We start from the raw sequence: 6,333 nt of genomic DNA on the forward strand, positions 1-6,333 counted from the left end.
ATATGGCATTCAGAGTATCAACTTCAAGAACTCCCTTCTTCATAGGCGTCCCATTATTCACAGGATTCCTTTCAGAAGTATACATGAACTGGTTATTAGCAACCATGTCAATGAGTTCTTGAGCTTCTGCAGGTGTTTTCTTTAGGTGAATGGATCCACCTGCAGAAGTGTCCAGTGACATTTTTGATAGCTCAGATAAACCATCATAGAATATATCCAGGATGGTCCATTCTGAAAGCATGTCAGAAGGACACTTTTTGGTCAACTGTTTGTATCTTTCCCAAGCTTCATAGAGGGATTCACCTTCTTTCTGTCTGAAGGTTTGAACATCAGCTCTAAGCTTGCTCAGCTTTTGAGGAGGAAAGTACTTGGCTAAGAAAGCCGTGACCAGCTTATCCCAAGAGTTCAGGCTGTCTTTAGGTTGAGAATCCAACCATAATCTAGCTCTGTCTCTTACAGCAAAAGGGAAAAGCATGAGCCTGTAGACTTCAGGATCTACTCCATTAGTCTTAAAAGTATCACATATCTGCAAGAATTCAGTTAAGAACTGAAAAGGATCTTCAGATGGAAGTCCATGAAACTTGCAGTTCTGCTGCATCAGAGAAACTAATTGAGGTTTCAGCTCAAAGTTGTTTGCTCCAATGGCAGGAATGGAGATGCTTCTTCCATGTAAATTGGAATTTGGTGCAGTAAAGTCACCAAGCATTCTCCTTGCATTGTTGTTGGGTTCGGCTGCCATCTCCTTTACTTGTTCGAAATTTTCAATCAAGTTGTCTCTGGATTGTTGTAATTTAGCTTCTCTTAATTTTCTCTTCAGAGTCCTTTCAGGTTCTGGATCAGCTTCAACAAGAATGCCTTTTTCTCTGTCCCTGTTCATAAGAAAGAGGAGAGAAAAAGAAAAGAAGAGGAATCCTCTATGTCACAGTAAAGAGGTTCCTTATTGTTAGTAGAAGAAAAGAAGAAGAAATTCGAACACAGATAGAGGAGGGGGTTTGAATTTGGTGATGATGTGAGGAAGAGATGTTAGTAGATGAATGAATAAATAGAATAAGATGGGGGAGGGATAATTTTCGAAAATTATTTTGAAAAAGAGTTAGTGATTTTCGAAAATGGTTTTTGAAAATTGTTAGTATTTTTTCGAAAGATTTTTTTTTTAAATTAAAAATAAAAATAAGAATAATTAGTTAATTAAAAAGAAATTTTTGAAAAAGAGGGAAGGTATTTTCGAAAATTAGAGACAGAGAGTTAGTTAGGTAGTTTTGAAAAAGTTAAGAAACAAAAAAAAAGTTAGTTAGTTAGTTGAAACAAATTTTGAAAAGATAAGAAGTTAGGAAGTTAGAAAAGATATTTTGAAAAAGATAAGATGAGAAGATATTTTTGAAAAGATATGATAGAAATTAGTTTTGAAAAATATTTGATTTTTAAAATCACAATTAATGACTTGATTCACAAGAAATCACAAGATATGATTCTAGAACTTAAAGTTTGAATCTTTCTTAACAAGCAAGTAACAAACTTGAAATTTTTGAATCAAAACATTAATTTGTTATTTTCGAAAATTTGGTATAAAAATAAGAAAAAGATTTTTGAAAATTATTTTTGAAATTTTTGAAGATAACTAAGAATTTTGAAAAAGATATGATTTTTGAAAAAGATTTTGAAAAAGATAAGATTTTCAAATTGAAAATTTGATTTGACTCATAAGAAACAACTTGATTTTAAAATTTTTTGAAAAAGTCAACTCAAATTTTCGAATTTGATGAGAGAAAAATGGAAAGATATTTTTTTGATTTTTGAATTTTTATGATGCAAGAGAAAAACACTAAAAAGATGCAATGCATGAAATTTTTAGATCAAAACAATGAATGCATACAAGAATGCTATGAATGTCAAGATGAACACCAAGAACACTTTGAATGCCAAGATGAACATCATAGACACAATTTTGAAAAACTTTTAATGCAAAGAAAACATGCAAGACACCAAACTTAGAATTCTTTGATGCTTAGACACTAAGAATTCAAGAATGCATATGAAAAACAATAAAAGACACAAAACAAAAAATAATCAAGATCAAACAAGAAGACTTACCAAGAACAACTTGAAGATCATGAAGAACACTATGAATGCATGAAATTTTCGAAAAATGCAAGATGCATATGCAATTGACACCAGACTTATGACATGACTCAAGACTCAAACAAGAAACACAAAAATATTTTTGATTTTTATGATTTTCTAATTTATTTGGTCTTTTTCGAAAATTATATGAAAAAAAGGAAAAATAAGGATTCAAAAAATTTTTAATATGAATTCCAGGAATCTTGCATTCTTAGTCTAAAGCTTCAGTCCAGGAATTAGACATGACTCACTAGCCAGCCAAGCTTTCAAAGAAAGCTCCAGTCCAAAACACTAGACATGGCCAATGGCCAGCCAAGCTTCAGCATGTAACACCAGAGTATATTGCTCTTGATAACAAATTGCTGCTCATTACTTATCAAATATGTACTTGCCTCTGATGGTTTGGAAGCCTCAGTCCAAAAGAATTTAGACATGGCTTTACAGCCAGCCAGGCTTCACATGCTTCATGAAACACTAGAATTCATTCTCAAAAATTTTGAATAAAATTTTTGAAAACATTTTTATTTTTTTTCGAAAACAGATGAGAAAATTTTAGAAATATTTTTGAAAAATTTTTGAAAAGAAAACAAAAAGAAAATTACCTAATCTGAGCAACAAGATGAACCGTCAGTTGTCCAAACTCGAACAATCCCCGGCAACGACGCCAAAAACTTGGTGCACGAAATTGTGATGTCCAGGCTCGAACAATCCCTGGCAACGTGAGCAACTTGGTACGCGTAATCGTGATTACACTTTAATTATATAAAATTTCTGGCTCTTTCTTTCCCTGGCAGTGGCGCCAAGAATATGGTGCCAATACCATGGTTCACAACTTCGATACAACTAACCAGCAAGTGCACTTGGTCGTCCAAGTAATACCTTACGTGAGTAAGGGTCGAATCCCACGGAGATTGTTGGTATGAAGCAAGCTATGGTCACCTTGCAAATCTCAGTCAGGCAGGTATAAAGTGATAATGGTGTTTTCGAAATTAATATAATAGAATAGGGATAGAGGTACTTATGTAAATCATTGGTAGGAATTTCAGATAAGCGAATGGAGATGCTTTTCGTTCCTCTGAACCTCTGCTTTCCTGCTATCTTCATCCAATCAGTCTTACTCCTTTCCATGGCTGGCTTTATGTGATACATCACCATTGTCAACGGCTACTTTCAGTCATCTCTCGGGAAAATGATCCAATGCCCTGTCACGGCATGGCTAATCGTCTGGAGGCATCACCCTTGTCAATGGCTTCATCTTATCCTCTCAGTGAATAATATGCTCACGCACCCTGTCACGGCACGGCTATTCATCTGTCGGTTCTCGATCATGCTGGAATATGATTTACTATCCTTTTGCGTCTGTCACTAACGCCCTGCAATCGCGAGTTCGGAGCTCGTCACAGTCATTCAATCATTGAATCCTACTCGGAATACCACAGACAAGGTTTAGACTTTCCGGATTCTCTTGAATGCCGCCATCATTCTAGCTTACGCCACGAAGATTCCGGTTAGGAGATCTAAGAGATATTCATTCTAGCTTATTTCATGTAGAACAGAAGTGTTTATCAGGCACGCGTTCATAAGGGAGAAGGATGATGAGCGTCACACATAATCATCACGTTCTTGGGTGCGAATGGATATCTTAGAAGCGAAATAAGATGAATTGAATAGAAAACAGATGTACTTTGCATTAATCTTTGAGGAACAGCAGAGCTCCACACCTTAATCTATGGAGTGTAGAAGCTCTACCGTTGAAAATACATAACTGAAAGGTCCAGGCATGGCCGAGATAGCCAGCCCCCTAAACGTGATCTAAGATAGCATACAACTGATCAAAAGATGCCTAATACAATACTAAAAGGTCCTATTTATAATAAACTAGCTACTAGGGTTTACATGAGTAAGTAATTGATGCATAAATCCACTTCCTGGGCCCACTTGGTGTGTGTTTGGGCTGAGCCTGAGTGTTGCACGTGTAGAGGTTCTTCTTGGAGTTGAACGCCAGCTTTTGTGCCAGTTTGGGCGTTCAACTCTGGTTTTGGCTCCTTTTCTGGCGCTGGACGCCAGATTTGGGTAGAAAGCTGGCGTTGGACGCCAGTTTACGTCATCTATTCTTGGCCAAAGTATGGACTATTATATATTTCTGGAAAGCCCTGGATGTCTACTTTCCAACGCAATTGGAAGCGCGCCATTTCGAGTCTTGTAGCTCCAGAAAATCCACTTTGAGTGCAGGGAGGTCAGAATCCAACAGCATCAGCAGTCCTTCTTCAACCTCTGAATCTGATTTTTGCTCAAGTCCCTCAATTTCAGCCAGAAAATACCTGAAATCATAGAAAAATACACAAACTCATAGTAAATTCCAGAAATGTGAATTTAACATAAAAACTAATGAAAACATCCCTAAAAGTAACTAGATCCTACTAAAAACATACTAAAAACAATGTCAAAAAGCGTATAAATTATCCGCTCATCATTTACCAGCACTTCCATATTTTTGAAGGAATTTTTTTGTTCGTTCCAGGATATCTGTGCCTCTTCCTTATATCTTTCAAGCATGGTCTCAAGCTTTGAGAGGCTTTGGTTCATGGAAGTTTGTGTCGACCGTGAGTTTTGGACGAGATTTTGTGTCAAGGGATAGTTAAGTGATGAGGAGTTTTCATATGGAAGACTGGAAGGTGAGGTTTGACAACTTTGCATGAATGAGTTCAAGGTTTGCTCAAGTGATGATGGCTCTTGATTACTGAAGTATGACACATTGAGTGCTCTCTGATTTTGATCTTCCCAAGTATAATTTGAAGAATTGTTGAATTCATCACAGTATGGATCATCTTGTGGCATTGGGAGACAATTTTACATGAATTTATTGAAAGCACATTCCAGTGATGATGTCTCTTGATGAGTATCATATGGAGCATTAAAATTCCCTTCCTAGCCATAGTTTGTGTCAGTGTCATAACAGTGTGATTCACTTTATGGCTCTGGGAGGAAATTTATTTTAATTGATTGTTCACACTCTTGTTGATATGCCCAGAAACCATGAGGATAATGACATAAATCATTTTGTGGTTCTGGACAATATCTCATGTGCTTTGCTTGATCAATTTGTGACTCTGGAGCATATTCCCATTGATTGGGTTGATCAAGATCTGTTAATTCTTGGTGATACTCCCAACCACCATTAGGATAATGACTTGAATTATTTTATGGTGGTGAGAAGTATCCCATATGATTCTCTTGCTCATCTTGTGGCTCTAAAGCATAGCTCCATTGATTGGAGTGCTCAGAATCTGTGACGTCTTGATGATATTCCCAGCCACCATTAGAATAGTCAATTGGTGATGGTGGGTAATATCCTATAAAATTTGTTTGATCACAAGATGAGTTGAACTCCATTTGAATTTTGTGAAACACATCACCAATGAAAATTGAAATTCATGTCACAGAGAAGAATTTCTTAGTGAGGCAATAACTCAAACACCTTGGTATCAACTTAAAACAGAAAATTAAAAGAACAAAAATAAAGAAAATGCTTAATCTAGACTTCTCACCCACTTAATCATTGTCGATCTATATCAATAACCGGTAATAGCGCCAAAAACTTGATGGGGAAAATTAGATTTCCACACAAATTCACCGGCAAGTGTACCGGGTCGCATCAAGTAGTAATAACTCACAAGAGTGAGGTCGATCCCACAGGGATTGATGGATCAAGCAACTTTAGTGAGATGATTAGTTTAGTCAAACAAACAGTGGTGAATTGAATGAAAACTAGAGTGACAGAAAGTAAACTGTAGAAAATATAAAGTGCAGCATGTAAATTGCAGTGAAGCTTAAATGACAAGGAAAGTAAGTTGCATCAAATGTAAAGGGAATTGGGTGCTAGAAATTAAATTAAGCAGTAGATCAAAGCTCAGAACAATTGCAGAAGAATTAAATTGCATGAAAAGTAAATTCAGATCACAGCAAACTCAAATGTAAAGTTGCAGAAAGTAAAATTTCAGAAGATTGCAGAAACTTAAATTGCATAAACTGAATTCAATGTAACTGAAATGTAGAAGGTGCAGGAAAATTAAAAGTGTATCAAAGAGAACCTTCTATTCTACTCCTACTCCTACTCCTACTGCTGTCTACCACTACTGCAGCCTAACCGAGCTCTCTTTTTTTCTAACAGAACTAAAGCCCTTTTATAGGCATTCCTAAATTACAAATAAA

The 6,333-nt window shown here is 36.1% G+C and overlaps 1 non-coding gene across 1 annotated transcript; it reads left to right on the top strand.

Moving 5' to 3' along the window:
- Positions 1–235: 235 nt before the first annotated feature.
- Positions 236–343, top strand: LOC148555283 (small nucleolar RNA R71). The gene has a single exon (XR_015887294.1). It is a non-coding gene; the product is annotated as a small nucleolar RNA R71 (small nucleolar RNA).
- The last annotated feature ends 5,990 nt before the right edge of the window (positions 344–6,333 follow it).

The sequence above is a fragment of the Arachis ipaensis genome, chromosome B6, assembly GCF_059453495.1.
Source record: "Arachis ipaensis isolate K30076 ecotype BB chromosome B6, ASM5945349v1, whole genome shotgun sequence".
Taxonomy (NCBI): Eukaryota; Viridiplantae; Streptophyta; class Magnoliopsida; order Fabales; family Fabaceae; genus Arachis; species Arachis ipaensis.